An 18,661-nucleotide genomic window follows, 5' to 3' on the forward strand; every position below is an offset into this window, starting at 1 on the left:
ATATCTGAAAGTTGTGAAATATGTGAAAAATATGCATAATTTCATTTTAAAGGTTTAAAATCAGAACAAACACATGTCAAAAGCAATACAGAACAGCACAAAACATTGCTTCAGGTGTTAAAATGGCCGCTGCACTGGTAACTTTAATTTACACTCTTTTAAAAATGCCATGCTATGAAAAAAGAAAAAAAAGAAAAAAAAAAAAAACAAACACCAAAACCAGATATCCCAAGGTGCGTTGTAGAACCATTCTGGATTTCTGCATCACAGATATAAACTTCTCAAAGATACCAAAAAAATCCCAACAACTTCTAGCAAGACTAGTGATCATTGCTGCCTGTTTTCTTTGTGTAAGCTACAATAAAATTCAACATATAAATACTGGGAATCAATTACATAAAATATATAGGGTATGTATGGTTATAGTTGTAAAATGATGCAATTTAACTATGAAAACTTTTCAGATATTTTAGTTATACTGATGATAAAGTTATTCTACAGTGTCAGAATTTGCCACAGAACTTACTTCCCTGACATAAAGCTGTGTTTCAGACCTGTACTCCCAAAATTAATTAAAAAAAAAGGATAAGAAAACCCACAAAAGATGAAGAAAACAAAACAAAACAAAAAACATTAATAAAGTAGCAAATGGCAAATTTTAAATCTAATATGAAAGGGAACCTGACTCTCTGCCAAGCTGTTGAACATCTATGGGATACAATATGCAGTGAAATGGAATACAAGCTGGTTTGGGATATTAATAATCTCTTCCAAGAAAAACAAATGAGCATATGGAATAGAGAAAGTTCAAAGGGTAAGGGTGTAAAAGAGCACTGCAGTTCTTCATTTACCATGTCTTCTAACATAGCCAAGTAATATCCCTAAGAACCAAACTCCTTCAGTAGTTCCTACCACAGAGACACAAGCTGAAAGTTGTATGACTATTTACTGGTATTTTTGCAGCCCTTCAGTCTACTTTTGTGGTGTCTTTTTTGCATGGATGAAGGGATTATTTTGTGGGGTTTTTTTGAACATATGGAATACCCATATATGTATATACAGACACACAAGGATAAGAATTTATGATGAGAAACTTGCATCACATATTATTCTCAGTGTAAACTTCCTATTATACAGGGGGATTCCTGTGCTATAATTTTTGGAATCTAAATCAAATTTCAGGCCTCAGTGGAAAGTCATACTACTCCAGAAGGCAATGCAAGCCTCCTGCCAGCCCCAGCTGGCCCTTTCCTTTTGCAAATGCACTCTTTCTGTGTGTAGGACAGAAATAGACACAGCGATGGCAGATACATTTATACATTCAAGTGGCTTAAGCTGCGGAAGCAAATAACTGTGGGCAAAATATGTAGGTAATGACCTACAAATTCATCCCTACCACTAAACAAAATTATGGGATGAGAGCTTTCTGCATTTTCTCCTTCACCTGTACTCCTCCAGAAAATTCACTGACTTGAAACAATCTTGCTAGCTGTGTCTGAAATTCATGTTAATAGACTGCAAGTTGTTTTTTCTTATTTAAGCCATGTATTACAGTTTGCTTTTTCAATTTCTGCATTGCTTCAGATTCTGCTATACATGTACCACTAATGAGGAGACAACTTTTTAAATTAAAAGCATTAATAAAATGCTGCTTGTAGATATTTTTAAATTAAAAAAATGTCAAATGTAAATAACCATCTGGGGATCTGAATAGTTATTCCTTTTATTTCAGAAAGCTTCCAGCAAATGAACTATTTCTGGAGAATTAAAGGTATAATACTCTACCAACGCACTGACAGATACTTTATGATATTTGTGCTATATTGATATCTGATACCTTTTTTGATAGTATACACTTTCAAGACACTCATACCCCTGTTATAAAATAACATAATCACACCCACCTGATGCAAATCTCTTCCTATTGGAACTTGTTTGTATTTTCTTTCATGCCCTCCCTTTGAGTGGATACTTAACCATGGCTTGCACAACTGCTTAGCTTAAATGAAACTTGGAAATACCATTCCTTGTGGCCATATTCATCCCTTAGGTCAATCCCTGTGGATGAGGAGAGCCCTAAATGTTCATGTCCAAATTCAGAGAGGTTAAGAGTCCTCGGTTTCCCATTTCCCTTCCTGCATTGGCCCTGGGTAGTGAGGCAAGTGCTGTCCTGGCCCAAGACAATAATATTACACTGATGCATCCTCTTTTCTTCATTACACCAAGTTGCACTGTCCCTTCTGTCCTATTTGACCTTTTGCATGGTGATTTTGACAGTCAAGAGGTAGTTTAATGATTATTATGTATCAGCAACACAGTCAGGCAAAAGCAGTGCTTTCTCTAAAGAGTCATCAATCTAGAGAAATCATTTTGACAATTGAGTTCAAGTATAACAGCCAAAAGGCAAAGACCTAACCTTTTAGAAGTGCCAATTTTAACAAAAACACAATACAGATGAGATGTGTTTCATAAGAGCATATTCAAGTACTAGTAAAATAGAAAAGACAACTAACAATGAATAACAGAAAGGAGAACCTGATATTTGTGATGCAAGAGGGAATGAGAACAGCAGAAAAATCAAAGAAAACAGCTATACAAGATATCAAGGGAAGAAAGATGTAAGATGAATTAATATGCTTATTACAACATCTTCCCCTATTTCCTGGCAGAGACTAATATTATAAGCAAATGAATATAACTGAACAAGTTTGTTACTTACTTGGAGAGGCTTCTCATGAAAAAGCTTTGCCATAGCTAACTTCTTCTGGAAGCTCTCTGAATATGTGGCAAATAGACTGTGCATTTGTATATTTGTATAACAAAATACTAGGTATAACTGAATTACAGCTAAACATGAAAGAAATGTTATAACGATTATACAAATAACACAGTATTTCTAGAGAACATTAACATTATTTAAATAAAATAATAATAAATAAATAAACTACAAAACCATATAGTTCAAAACTTACATGATTCCTCTTGTCTACAATCATAGCAACAATTTTCAGCGTGTCAGGACTCTGACAGCACTAAGAGGTCTTAATTGCCATGACCCGACTGACTGTATGGATTTGGACTCATTTTCCTGCCTCATGTCCAGCCCTGTGTCTGGCCCTGTGCCATTTTTCACCTGTCTGGACACCCTGGATGTCCCCTGGATTTGCCTCATTGCCCGGGCCATCGATGGACCACATTTCCACCACCTGGCTCTTCCCCACGCGGCTCAGCCCCTGTAGGACGGTGCCAGGTGGGTGAGGGCACTGCCCACAGTGGGGTCACCCCATCTTACCTCCCCACTGCACATTGGTGGCTCCCCAGCAGTAAGTCAGTGCCCAACTGTTCGTAGTTTGATTGTGCCAATTTTTTTTTTCAGGAACACTCTTCATCCCAGCCTTCGGATAAGCCCCAGCCGTGCCTAACTAGCCGTCAAAGGCATCTCCCATGAAGCAATAAACACTGAACAGATAATGCCAGATTAATCTGGAGGTGTAGATATTATTGACACAATCACCATAATAAATGTTCCCAGGTGCCTCTAACCTTTTCCGTTAAATGTCTAAGTGATTACCCACCAAAAACTCAGAACTACCATCCTCTCCTGCTTCAGAATTTGTATGTACGAAAGCTTGTCCACACTTTCCAGCTGTTCTGCAGTATAGCACATCCCCTTATTCACACACAGGTAATACATTTAACAGTGTATATTTAATCATGAGTATCAAGGCAGCAACACAACTTTTTTCTTTCTGGGAGAATGACATTTGGTACCAGTATAATGGAAAGAAAATAAATGTGGAATTTTTAAAAAACTGCTTTTTAGTATTATTTTCTGTTTATTAAGAGATTAAATCCAAACAGAACATCACTCTGTCAATTATGAGTTTCCTTTTTGAACAAAGTATGCTTATAAACTCCCTAAGACATCAGGAAGATGTATTTTTTTCCTTATTTAACCTGTGGGTCCCAGCGTATATAGCTACACAATCTTGTCAGAGACTTGTACTAAGTATGCTGGCCTCACACACATACAACAATGACCTGCTGCAAGACATGATTGAACTTGAATTTGCACAAGTTACTCCATTATCACAAGCACCAGCCATTCAACATCAAAGGCACTTTCACTTAGGATTCAATAAACATTTATCTCGAAGAAGAAACTCTACAAGTACATTAATGAGGCATATTAAAGATGCTCAACAGCTAAAATATGAATGAAACTCTCCAGAACTTCAGAACTTTGTTCATTATTATCAAAAGCACATAAGTACCACTTGACAAACTTTTATGTTAGTATTGGGGGATGGTGTCACAGTGTAATTTTTTTGAGCCAAAACATTATTCTAATTTAATCAGACAAAAAAAACCCTATTTATAATTTGGTTCACTATCTTTCATAAACAATTTTATTTTCTTACCTTTTCCCTTTGTTCACTTAATTACTGGATTTTTTTAAGAATGTATGAAGATCAAAAGATGATTTTATGGTACTTTGAGGTGTGAAAATCAAAGACAATCATAAATAAAATATGATAAAAATTATATCTTTTTGCCCTCCAAAAATTAAAATTTTATTTTTTGAGTAAGTTTTTTTCCTGCTTAAAATAAAATTAGTGTTTGGGAACGGTGTGAACTACAAACTGTGTTGGATTCTTCAAAGTAATCACACCCACCTGATGTAAAGCGCAGCAGAGTTAGGTACAGAACAGCTACAATATGAAGTCATTATGCACATTTCACCATACTGTGGCACTTGTGTATCTCAACTTTTTTCAGAGGCTAGAAGTCTTATATACAGTATCATGATGGGGCATAACACTAGATTAGAACAACTCAAGTAATTTTAATGGGCAAAGGTTTTAACCCCACTAAATCAATAGGAAATCTGATAATAGCTTCTATAGGATTTCACTTCTAGCAATTTTATTTGTTAAAAATTTTAGTCTGCCTCCTAGAACATCTAGAAAAAACATTAAATGTAGGTGGAGTTATGCCTGCATGTTCTTTATTTGCTCATTACCCATTTGTGCCACATTATTATTGCAAGCTAGAGAAAGACATACTTTCTGTACACAACATTACATGCTACCTCTTCCCACAAGGCAGAACTAACTGGCAATAACTAATACTTTATTCAGAAGACTGTTTACCTATAGTTTGAAAATCTTCATTGTATCTGATTTCTTTATAACAGTAATGTGAGGGCACTGATGAGTAAATAAAGCTAGCTTTTAAGACGAACTGTGGGGAAAATACTGCCCCAAGTAAAATAGGGAAGAGTTTTCACACAAGAAGAAATGTGTGAACCAAGTCAATGTTTTTCATATGAAATGTAAAATATGCAATTGATTTCCTACAAAAACCACCAACATATTTTTGACAGACTGCAGCTTCAAGTAGGTTCTTCAGATGATGGGTAGCAGTCTAGTAAATACTGTTTTTTAAATTAATTGCATCCCAAAATGCTAATAGAGGGCCAAGTCTCACTGAGGGACCAAGCCTAAAAAGAGCTGAATCTCTGATCAGAGAAACATTTTGTAAATACTTACACTACTTTTCCACCTGGAGGACACTGAGCAATACAGTATGAAAGTGTTGCATGACAACTGCTTGCCTGAGGTCTCCCTCCATCATGAAGAGAAAAGAAAAGCTGGTGTTTTCAGACAGATATATCCTGCAGCTCATGTTGGAAAGACTTAAACAAGAGAAGAAAGGAATTTTAAAAAACAGACAGACAATACTTCCCTCGCTCCTTGAGTGAGAAGTCCCATAAACTATGAATATCTGTACTGGATGTAGAAGTGCTGCAGGATTAAGCAGTAAATAGGCAGTTACAGAGCTTAAGAATTGGGATGCAATGAAAAGTGAAACTGATGCTCAAGCTGGTAGCAGAGAGAGGTTCCTGTAAAATATCTGGATTAGAGAAAGATCCTTCAAAGATAGCGGAAACTTTTCAAAATTATGATATCGGACTGACCTAAGAGAAATGTCAGCAAAATAGGGGGATATAAACTCTTCTTCATAAGTCTTAGCTATGAATGAGAATTTGACACAGGTTGACAGTGATTTTTTGACTGTATCAACTACTAGAAAAACCTATTTACTGCTAGGATGCTAGACTATATTTCTTAATATCCTATTTTGCTAGCAATCCAGCTAAATCACCTTATTTCTTTATGTTAGAAATATATACTTGCCTCTTCCATCAAAAAAGTTTAACCTAAATGAAGCTGCTTACCTTCCACTAAAAGTGAGATTTTCAGCCCATAGATAAATATCTTTGTCAAAATGGTGTTTGGTAATAGCTTCTATGTCATAGTATTATTTCCAATTAATAACAGTCTTGTAAGTAGACATACAAAAAGCAAAAATAAAAGCAAATTGTAGGTGTTTTATTCATTTGCTATTTTCATGCATTTCAATTGGTAAAACAATTTAAAGCAATTTAATAAAGCTGTAATTTAGCTTGTGTCATACTGTGCTAGATCCAAATTTTTAGCCAAAACCACTTTTTAGGCACAAACAACATGAAAAACTAATAGCATATTTAAATACTGATGATGTCCCAACCACTATACTTGAACAACACAAACATCCTAATTTACCACTATGTTCATTTTAACCAGATTTTTGCATTTCAAAGCATTTTTGCTTAAATTGTATGATTTCATATAATTTGTATCAATGATTCAAGATAAAAGGAAAGCCAAAGGTTATATGCAAATTATTAATAATATAAAAGAAGAAAGTATGCTTAAATTATGTTAGCTTAATTGCAGCAAACAAAAAGTAATTCTGAAAGTACTGGAAATATATTGTCCATCTGCAGGACAGATAAATCATCTCTCATAGGATACAGGAATGCAAGAATGATTCACAAAATGCAGTATTCTACCTTTGATAAGAATTCTGCACATGTGCTAAATAGTACTGTTGTATAATATATGTAGGTGTGTTTTTAAAGACCAGTGAAACTGGTTCAGCTGAAGGAGAACCAGAATAAATGCAAAAATATGTATTATAATACCCAATAAAAACCCTGCTGTTTCTGATCTGTGTATGGTTTTTGATTTTAACCTCAAATAAGCTACCTTGCCTTACTTGCCACTCTTAAATAGAAGCCAGTAGAATTTGCACAATTAAAGGGATGTCAGGTCCAGAACAATTAATCCAGCTCAAATCACAAAACTAAAAAATACAAATAGTAGTAAAAGTTAAAAAAAAAAAAAAATACAAGATGGCTGTCAGCCAGTTAGCTGGACATCACAGATAGGAATTTAAGTGGTATAAAAGGCAATGGGCCAGTTTTGACCCTGATTTTCTGGTATCAGATTTTTCAAGTTTTAACCACAGTAAACAACATCAATAACATCAAAAGCTGCATTTATGCATATGAGATTTATAAAGAATAAAGCTGCCACTTAAAAGCCTTTTCAATGGAAAAACAACTAAACTTCTGGATAATTATTACTTGTCTTTACCATCATTTGGGACACAGTTTTGCAGTGAAAGTATAAATACCAGATTCACGTAGATTTTAAAATAGTCTTTAATGAGGCAGTGCAGGTACTGTTACAGCACCATTACAGGTACTCGCTGCTGTAATTTCATATCACCTAGCAGTAGGCAGTCTATGACAAGTTGTGGCTGCCCCCTCCCTGGAAGGGTTCAAGGCCAGGTTGGACGGGGCTTTGAGCAACCTGGTCTAGTGAAAGGTGTCCTTGCCCATGGTTGCAGTGGTCAGACTAGGTGATCTTTAAAGGCTCCTTCCAATCCAAACCATTCTGTGATTCTATGACAAATAAAAATGCTTTTGGTATGTACAAAATACCTCTCCCTGCCTTCAACACAAAGTGGGGTTTTTTAATCATAAGATCATATGGTTAAAAGAGACCTCAGGAGACTGACAAGAGACCACCCAAACCCGTTCAAAGATATATTTATGTCTTCTAATTTCTGTCCTATATTTGCCTATCCCACTCTTAAAGGCTTTCAGTTACAGAGTATCCAGAATCTCTAAACCAATCTATGCCAGAACTACACTACACTAATCTTTATAATTTGTTATTTTTCATTGTGTCAGATGAATGTTCTTTGCTGCAACACAGGTACCTCACTTCTTGTCCTTTCTATGACAGATACAACAAACACATTATTTCGTTCCCTACCTTCAAGGCTTTTATCACATCTCTCCATGCTCTTCTTTTACACTATACATCTACAGACAGCCATACTTTCTAGCCGCTCTCCTCTGAACATTTCCAAATGTTCCATACGCTTTTTGAACTGGAGTGGCAAAACTAGACATGATGCTCCAGTTAAGGCCACAGTCAGTGAAGAACAAGAATTAGATGCCTTAGAGTTAGTACTTCTACCAATGCAAGTCAGTAATATATTCCTTCTTTTGTAACTAGGTTGCTGTTTACTTACATTCAGCTACTGAACTTTTTTAAAACATTGATCAGTTCTGAAGAATTGTAGCACAGTCAGCTTTCTCCTCATGCTGTTTCTGTGAAGATGATTATTTCTACCAGGTAAAAGCTAGTATTCACCAATTTAGATATTCTCTCCAATTTGTAAAGATTATTTTGAAGTCTAATCCTGCCTGCAACACATCTGCAACCCAGCTTCTAGTATGTGCAAATTTAATAGATGTATTCTCTAATTGCATAACTTAGGCCATTAATAAAAACACTGATGAGATCTACAGCTAGGCCTAGTCTTTAAAGTTACCCCGTAATTAATGCAGTTAACTACAGCGAACCTCTAGTTAATACCTTATTTTACTGATAATGAACATCTAAGTATGTTTTTCAGACCAGTATTGCACCTACTCCACAGCTATGTAATCGTTGCAATGCTTCCTTGCCTTACCTATTAAAGAATCATGTGATACACTTTTTAAAGCCTTTATAATGCCAAACTGTACAAGCATCAGATGCTTTCCCATCCATTCAAAAGGACTTTATCCTACCTTGGAAGAAAAGCATATTCTTTCCATGGGATTTGATTCATGAAAACACATCTAGGCTGTTTTTTTTTGTTTTGGTTTGGTTTTTTTGTTCCCTAGGTGCTTACAAACAGCTTAGTTTTTGGTGAAGGATGTTTCTGGGAATTTACTGACCATAATTTTCTGGCTCCCTTTTTCCTCCCTTTCTACTGAAAAGATTTATGTTCGTTGCTTTCTATGAGCTTATACTATACTACATGCTCTAACCAGAGGTGAAACTTGGACATTTCATGCATGGTTGATTTAGTCATTAACAACATTAACAATTTGGACTTGCTTTCCAAGTGAATCAGGAAGAGGACAAGTTCAGGAATATTACTAATGGACACTGTTAAGGTATGAAGTCAAAATGTGGTGTGTCTGATGCTTGCATGCAGGTCACATACACATGGGTATGGTATTTTTGTAACATGCTCTCACTGTTCTGGAAATATTATTCCTTAACTTTGTGAAGGCATAAATCATTATGGTAGGTAAAAAGTAGTGCAGAATCAGTATCGTACATCATGGAACATTCTCAGAAAGCATAAAAGCCTAAGAAATGGGTGATTGGTTTTAATTAAGCTGAAAATGAAGTACATGTGAGATATTTCATACTTCCATAATATATTTTATCAAATATTGAAAGAACCTCTTAAGTATAACATTATAACATTAAAATGACTCTATTTCACAATATGTTTGTATCTCTGATTAGTAGAAATGCACCCAGACAAAAATTAAGAGAGCAATCCAGTGTCCATTTCACTCTCTTTTCCTGCTTAAATGGACAGATACCTAAATAAATTGCCCAAGAACGAACAGAAATATCAGGGAATAAAGCAAAAAGGTCATGAGAATAGGTTCCCTCAATCAATATCAACAGCATCTTTACTGAAAAATATATAAAGAAAACTTATAACCGATTCCATTCTACAGATGGGGAAACTGATGGCCCAGACAGCAAAGCAAAGGCACCCATAACACCAGTAATCAAATGACTGCCTTCCAAACCCAAACTTCAGACTGGGATGTATTATTCCCTGACTGCCTCCTCCAGTAGTATTTCTGACCATGGCTACACAAATATAAAAGACTAAGAAACTACAGCTATTTAGATATGATAAGTTTAACTGGGAAACTGTGATTTTAAGAATGTATGTGAAGCACAGAAAACCAAAAAAGCTTAAGCTACAGGGTTCATTGTAGTTTGATTTTTGTTAATTACATATGGGGCAACTGATTGCTAAAACAGTCTAGAGTAATTTACTGATGTTACAATTTAAATGTCATGGTGTACTCAACCCAATAAATTCCATCCAAAATATCAAATGGTATTCTGTTTTCCAGCAATTACTTGTGTATAAATTGAACAGCATGAATAAAAATAATGGTCTGTTCAAATATTCATATTCCCTATAGTACTTTTGCTACTATACAACTGTCCTAAAATAACATTACATTAATTTTAATTAAATTTTGCATTTCAAAGCATTTTTTCCACACACAGTATGTTTTTATGCAATCTCTGTCAATACATGAAGATAAAAGGAAAGCCAAAGGTTATATGTTAATTATTAATTATCTGTTGAAAATGAACGTAATGAGCTCAGTTTATATCAGGTCACACTAACTCTCAACTATTGTTCATGAACTATCGGAGCAATAAAAACTATAGCTCGAGGAAGGATAAACATTGCATTATTATATCCTTGAGAAAGAATAAGTACCTCTACCTTTTTGAAGACTGTGTTGTACACACATGATTTCTTCTAAAGGCTTTTTTGTTTTGTTTTGTTTTGCTTTTTTCCACCCCCAGGTTCCACTGTTACTTTGTATTTGCAGGTTTCAAGAAATAAGCATAGAAATGCAAATTTTGTTACCAGGAACCTACTATTTCCTTCTACCCAGAGAAAGGGGAGAAGCCTAGAAGGTGCCCAGATGAACTGCACAGCCACCGTTTGTTCAGAGGGATGACACCAAGGAATGTTGGCATGTACAGATATCTACAGAAAGTGGAGTTCTTAATAGTTTCTTGATAGCAACAATACTGACAGTCATGGCACTGAGCACATTCTGCTGAGAGAGTAAACCAATTAATAGTGCAGGCACTGAAAAAATAAGTTGGAGAATTTAACTAATTTCCAGTTGCATTTTAATAGTGGACAAAAAATTGACACAATACTTCAAACACAGGGAAATAGAAACATAAAAAAGAGTCCTGACACTCTGGGCCAATATTCAACACCTGCTCTTTTGTTTTTGTTACGAAAAAAAAGTGAATCATCTGTTTTGGTGCAATCCTCTTTATTTACAAAGAATATATTCACCATATTCAATCCTTTAACACTGTGGAAACAAATCCAAGTGACTTTTCTTCTCGGAAATTTGAAAGAAGTTACCTGGCTTCTTCCCAGGGCCCCACTAAGGATTGCCTTTCTCACTGTCTGCTGCTTCTTCCAGACAGGTAGTTGCTAAACATTCTTCTAATGCTCTTGTGTTTATAACTAGTCCCATGGAAACCTCTCATACCATACAGCTCAAAGGCTCCTCAGGTTCTGTCAAGTGGCCAGTTGACTCAGGCAGTCTTTTTCTTTTTGGCCAGTTTCCTTTTCTCTTAAATAGCCTTAATGTTACCCTCCTGTTATAGTGCTCGAAAGCTTAACCTAGTATACTTGAAAGATTTAACCAGGTTTGTGACAGATAGCAAGAATTAATATAGTCCATTATAACATTAGTATTATCTCCAGCAGTATTTTACACTCATATTTAGAAAGCTCAACTTTGATAATAAATTCTACTGGACAGAATGCTACAACTATTAATTTTAAAGTAATGTTATCAGCACTAATAACTACATCCAATCTTCCTTCTATGCATAGACCCAGGAATCACATAAAATGAAAGTAATTTGTTTTGATTATTGCCTTCTGTGGCTCTTCAGGCTAATGACACTATGCAAATGTAAGAAGGACTTTGGTTATTATGTTAAGAAAAAAGAACTATTTTCTTGTCTTGGTCAAATGTAGATACAATTGAAATACCTAGTTTATGCTTTCCCTCATTTATTTATTTTTTTTTAAGGACAAGAAGTACTGAATTTTTGTGGATTGAATAAACAGACACATCTGTTAGCAAGCTTTCACAAATGCCTTGTGGTAGCTAAAAGTGGGTGTTTTATCTGCACACACATCCTGATCTCCAGTGTCATTTATAGGCACTTGTTTTAAAAAAACATGTTAACATGTACTTACTTTAAGAAAAAAGTGACTAAAGGTACTAGAGGTAGGAAGGACTTTTCATAGCTCAGGTGTGCATCCTTGAATAGCTTATTTGCGTTTGTTTCTGTTCCAAACTTGATCACCAGAAAAGTTGAAGCCAGAAGCCAGCTCTCTACTTCTAACTTACATACTTTTTTCAGCATTAATTAAAAAAAAAAGAGAAAAAAAAAAGTAAAAAAAAAATATATCCTGCCAGTTATCCTGCCAAAGTATATGATAGTACAACCTATATGAGTTCTAAAGGACAACTTCAAGAGACAATATAATGTACAGTATTATATAATGTTCTTCAGTTCTCCTTTGGACAAAATGTTTTTAAGATTAAACCGATAAACTTGTGGAAGGGAAGGTCTGAAAAGGAAACCAGATCATTACTTTTTATCTTACAACATATTTATCCCATGCTTCAAGGTTTCCATTGTGTACCTGTAATGATTTCAAAGGAACGCTTCCACTTGATGCATCACTTGGCTTCTGTTTTTTTCTACCTTCCCAGTGTTTTTCTTAGTATAGTTAATTTCCTCCAGTCTACATACTACTTTAACACTATTCCAACATATCTCTGCCTCTGTAGGCCATGCCATCCCCCTAAAGGGCACAGAACTTTAGAACTGCGTGTGGCCCGAGCAAAACTTGGGTCAACTCTATGCAGTCAGATCCCAGCGAATTCCTACTGAAGATGGCATTTCATAAGCAGAGTTGACACAAGAAAGCTAGGATTACTTCCTGGGGTAAATGCCTCCAGCAGGAGATACACAGCTGTCAATAACTAAGATGGGCTCTTCAATCTCATGCCCCTACTCTTATGATAACTGTTAATGGAGGACTCAACACTGTATGAAGTTTTGAGATATTGCATTAGATCAACTTTGTTTAACTCACTCCACAAAATAATCTTTTCAATATAATATTGAGGATGTCACTGGTAGCATTTAATACTTTTCTTTACAGATAATAAGCATAATGTGAGCAGTCCTAATATAGGAATTGATCAGTTGCTTCCTTTTATTAAGTGACGGTATTTTAAATACAACCTCAATTTTATAAAATTAAAGCAAAGATTAACTCTCAGTATACGAGATTTGACTCACTGGGTTATTTATATCATTAATAATAAGTCAGCCCTCCACAAGTATCAGAGTATATAAGTGAACACTGTAAAAATTGGGTGGGATGAGTTGTTATTTGGAGGTGTCTTGTATACTGACTGCAGAGGGAGTCTTGAGACAAGATCTAGTGTCAACTAACTAGGCATATCATTTGAAAGGTTCATTCAGAGTGGAGCCTAAATTTTAGGTAGGAGAGAATGCCGAAAACATCAGCCTAAAATAATTTCCCCAGTTATCCTCAATAACACTAGATCCACAGTTGAAATAAGCAGTCATAGCTCTACTGATTTCAGAAGAGCTTGAGCAGTATAACAAGTTGAGATTCTGGTCCTATGAATAGCTCCTCTGACTTCAGCAGGATTACTCATACAGTCTATGAATAAGTACATATAGATGTGTAAGATATTTGCTAAGCAACAGACAAGAAGCTACCAAAAAAGAAAAGTGATCTGTGAGGTTAACAACTTTTAAATGTAATTCATATAATCCTGTAGACACCTACACATATGAATAATATTACACATTGGGGTACTTTAATTATACGCATTAGTATTTCTTGGTTTCCTTACATCTACCATTGGTGGTTCCTATAAAACATACAAGTGAACCAAAGTATTCTTTTTGCTCCTTCAGTTGTTCTTCAAGAATACACTGTATTTTATGTGTATTACTATTGCTAAACTACACACGTTGCTTTCCATGAACAATATTACATACACCAAAAGCCATTATTGCCTTTCCTAAAAGGAACATTTTAAAAATGCAAATATCATTACAATAAAAAGTAAAAAAGCTCTAGCTAAAATTCACATATTGTCTATATTCATTAGTACTATCGACATAACTGAACTTTCTTGTTCTTATTAGGGTTACCATAAAAATGAGCCTAAAGCTATTATATGAATTGCTACTGCTATTAAGAAGTAGTCCATTCCAGTTTCATTTGTGTGTTTTTAAGAATCTTTGAATATTCAAGAGAATAAGACTAACGTGATATTAAAATTAAGGTTAGAAAGGTGGGGAGTTTTTTAAATAAACATAAGCTTATGTAATAAAATGAAGCAGTAAGTTGTGTTGCACACACACATTATAAAGCAAGCATTCTCTATAATTCCATGTTTTTATGCTTGTATATGCTACTCTTTCAGACAGGCAAATGGTGCACAGCTGACTGTATAATGAAATGCTATATATAAATATGAAAATTCCAATAAAGGAATGATATTAACCTTTAAAGTTAGGCAAGCACTTTACACATATAATACCATGCTTTCAAACATTTTTACATAAACCTGCAATCATGCATTACTTCGTCATTGCTCAAGAGACTTATAGTGTATTACATGAGGAAATAAGATTCTAAGTCATCTTTTCAAGATATGTAAACTTCCCAGTGTATAATTATAATAATATGTAAAAAAGAGATTCTCATAAGAATAGATGTAAAACTGCATTTTAACTAATCGACTGATCAAGTATACACAAATGTATATTTCAGACTAGATAGAAGGAAAACATTTTGTATGATGAGGGTGGTGAGACACTGGAACAGGCTGCCCAGAGAGGTGGCAGACGCACCATCCCTGGAAACATTCAAGGTCAGGTTGGACACAGATCTGAGCAACCTGATCTAGTTGAAGATGTCCCTGCTCATTGTAGATGGCTTGGACTAGATGACCTTTAAATCTCCCTTCCAACTCAAACCATTCTCTGATTCTACATAATGATACACAAATGTATTGTGTGTGTGTCTATATGGCAGAAGGAACAGTACATCAGTGATTACATGCTTTTGGATTAAAAGTAACAATTCTTCAGAACATCTGGATGAATGAATAGTACAAAGGGTATCTGAGCAGCAACTGCTTTACTTTATGAAGAATAAATACTTTGCCAAACACCTCAGCTAGAAGCTGTGTGGTTTATAATTCCATCTGTATAGGTTTGTTAGTGACCTCAGTGTAATCTTGTCAGCAAAAAGTTCAACACACCATCAATAAGAAAACATTTGGATGCAGATTTTATCTGCAGTGTGGTGCCTTTCAATCAGAAGTAGTTCATGAGACAAAACCTTTGAGCCACTACAAAACTGGCAGGCAACCTATCAAGCTTTTCAGTAAAATGATCTATGAACAGATTCTCTTGTACCCATTCCCAACAGAAGATTGAATGAATACTATAGATATGCAATATGCCAAGACAACAAATAATATTCTCTTCAATTTTCTTATTTAGTAAATCTAGATGATAAATTTTTTTTGTATAAAGAAGGAAAAAAGAGTCAGATTGAAACTTCATGGATGAGCTCTTGGGTGAATTCTGGGTATAAAATGCAAGAGGCCTAACAAATCTTTTGGGAGAAAAAGACAGCTCTCAGTTTTTCATCCAGTGAACTAAGTGAAATTTCACCAAGAAATGTACTGGTAGAAAGATTTGTGAGTCTTTGGAAGAAAAAGTAGGATGACAGATTAAAACCTAGAGTTCATATCTGATCTTTTTATGTAGTGTAAGAGTTCTGAAAATGCTTTGCTGCCCCTAAACTTTGCCATACTTAGAAACTCCTTTAACTTATTTGTCAAAAAAATACATCTTGCCCTTTGTCTACTCCTACATGAATTTCCATGCTTACCTGAAAATGTTACCTTCCTCTGCAAGTAGGAATTTGAGGTTTGGTACCCACAAGAATGTTCTCAATTCCTTCTGGCTTGTTTCTCAAGAAAGACAGTCCTATGAGAATAATGCTTTGGAAATCATCTCATATTCTGTATTATTCCTTTCAAAGATCAAGCTCTCTCAGATGAGCAATATTTCATTATCTTACTTCAACCTTTCTTAAAAACCTTTTTTAAAATGTCACGGATCTATGGGAGGGATGGGTGGGGGAATGTGTCAAGGGATGCCAGGCAGGAGGTTGTTCATGTTCTTCTGCTCAAAGTTGGATTGATCTTTTTGGAACTATGAAATAAAAGAATGATCCTTCCCATTTTCTTGCAATGCAGAAGGTGAGTAACTTTTATGATATAAGGTGAGAGAGAGTCTATCTGCTGTTTCGTGCCCTTTCAGAAGGCAGGAAAGAAGACAGTCTCAGTCAGGAGTTAAAGTATAAATATAGATGTTCAAAATACCTTATCTAAAGTACATCTTAAGAGGCAGTACTATAAGTACGGAAAAAATGAGAACCAAAATTCTCTAATGAAAAAAAAAAAGAGATTATAAAAATGCAAGCAGTTGTCTTGGGGAAAAATTATTTCAACTAAATGAATCGATAGACCAATAAATATAGGAAAAACAAAGTTAAATTCAGTGTTGACAAAAATCAGCTAAAGTCTTTTGGAAGACACTTTATTTATTTATTTTCAGACATATATCTATAATCGTTTCTCAAATGTACATATAACATAGTCTAAATTCAAACGAATTGCTCAGTAAGACTTGGGCAGTGCTCTGAGAAGTGGAAAGCAAATATTTGCTCAATGAGCAATGAATTTGGAAGGAAACTGGAGAGAAAACTCCTAAATTCTTGGGAAAATTGAGACATTCCTACTACACAATGCAAACAGCTTGCTCTTGCTTTGTATTGGATTGAGGCCACACTACATTCAATTTAGAATCAATAATGATCCAATTTAGCTAAGCATTAAAGTCAAAAGACAAAAAAGGACAAAGTTCTGAATTTTCAGGTACATATAGAGGTCTACAAAAACCTCAAAAAATTATTTGCTTGCCTCAACAGCCTATTAAAATTCATTAGTAAAAGAATACAAGAACTGGATAATAAAGTTGTTCTTCCTCTAAGGGAAAACGTACTGGGATGAACAATAAATGGATGCATAGCTATTAACAGCATGCTTTTTCATATTTGTTTATTTTCTTGTTATATTTCACTTCTTACTCTAGCTTCTGTCCATGTTGAAAGTAACACCCAAAGAGTCAAACATTCCTGTCTTTCAAGAATGAGAGATGGAAAGCTCATCCGCTAAATGGGCTCTAAAAGTAGGTACTTCATAATTCTTTTCAACAATAGATTGCCTTCTAATTGTATGTTATTCATAGAAATAACATTCATGCAAATAATATTAATACAAAATATGCTACCTATAAAAACAAGTTCTCTGATTTAAAGGAACATATTACGTGGAACGTTATTGAAAACTGGTATTTGACATGAACTGCTGCTAATGTTCAATAGCAGATTGAAAATAAGATTTGCTAAAACGTTTACAATTCATAATGCTACCACACTCTAGGTGCTGTTTCCCACTTCATTTCAAATAGGAAGAAATATATACTCATGTAATTTTGAATTTAAACAAGGAAGTTTTCTGAATGAGTCAACTAAGTTTCTCTAGTTATATTCAAGGAAAACCAGGGATCAGAACTGAAGCATGGACCTCTGAGAGTTTTAGTCCAAGTGCCAAGTATTTCTTTGTATTTTGCTCTTCCAAAGAAGTTGTTTTATGTTTTTGTTGTATTTAACAGTCACCTTATATGAGATTTCACACAGTCTTAGAAATGCTTTTGATAGCCTTAGGAAAATAATACTTGGAAAGCTTTAAAAACTTTTAATATGATGTGTTCTTTATAGGATGATGCCTACAGACCACATTAAAAATACTGTGTTTCAAGCATCTAGGACAGTAACCATGGAAAACAGACCAGACCCCCTAGATCTATAAACTCATATGTTCATGTTTAAGAACAAATGTGTCAACAAAACCACCTTAACAGGTGAAATGAAATCAAAAATTGCTTCATTCCATCATAATACAATTTTGCACAGAACTATTGATGAGTTAAGTATTGAGACAAATTCAAATGAAATACTAAGTTGAATAGAATACTGTAGTCTAAAGTAATTTTCATCTGTATTTTGCAATTAATAACAAACATATGAGCACTTGCCCTTAGAGGGAGAATATGCTTAATAATATTCATCCAAATTAAAAAACACCTAAACGAAATAATTACTGTAATATACATTTTCCTTTGTACCACCAGTTCAAAGCTAAACCTGGGCATTAGTATGCTATGATTTCAGTGAAGGAAAACTATAAGTGCTAGTTACCCACCACATTTAAAGCATATATAAATTCACTGTAGATCTACAGTAAAAAAAAAAAAAAAAAAAAAAAAAAAAAGGTTATTTAAACACTCATAGTGCCAGTATGCTAAGAAAAAATAATAAAAATAATTAACTAGAGAAAGACTTGGCTTTTTACATCTAGATTACAGCACCGTTAAGTAAGTGTTATCAGGACTAGAAACTTCAAGAGGAAAAA

At 34.6% G+C, this 18,661-nt stretch overlaps 1 protein-coding gene across 7 annotated transcripts in view; it reads right to left on the minus strand.

Annotated features, from left to right (window-relative positions):
* Nucleotides 1–18,661, minus strand: part of ATRNL1 (attractin like 1) — a 519,346-nt gene that overhangs the window by 209,501 nt on the left and 291,184 nt on the right. The gene's annotated exons all lie outside the window — the stretch shown is intronic.

Source organism: Tyto alba, unplaced genomic scaffold (assembly GCF_018691265.1).
Source record: "Tyto alba isolate M040663 unplaced genomic scaffold, T.alba_DEE_v4.0 Super-Scaffold_1, whole genome shotgun sequence".
Lineage (NCBI taxonomy): Eukaryota > Metazoa > Chordata > Aves > Strigiformes > Tytonidae > Tyto > Tyto alba.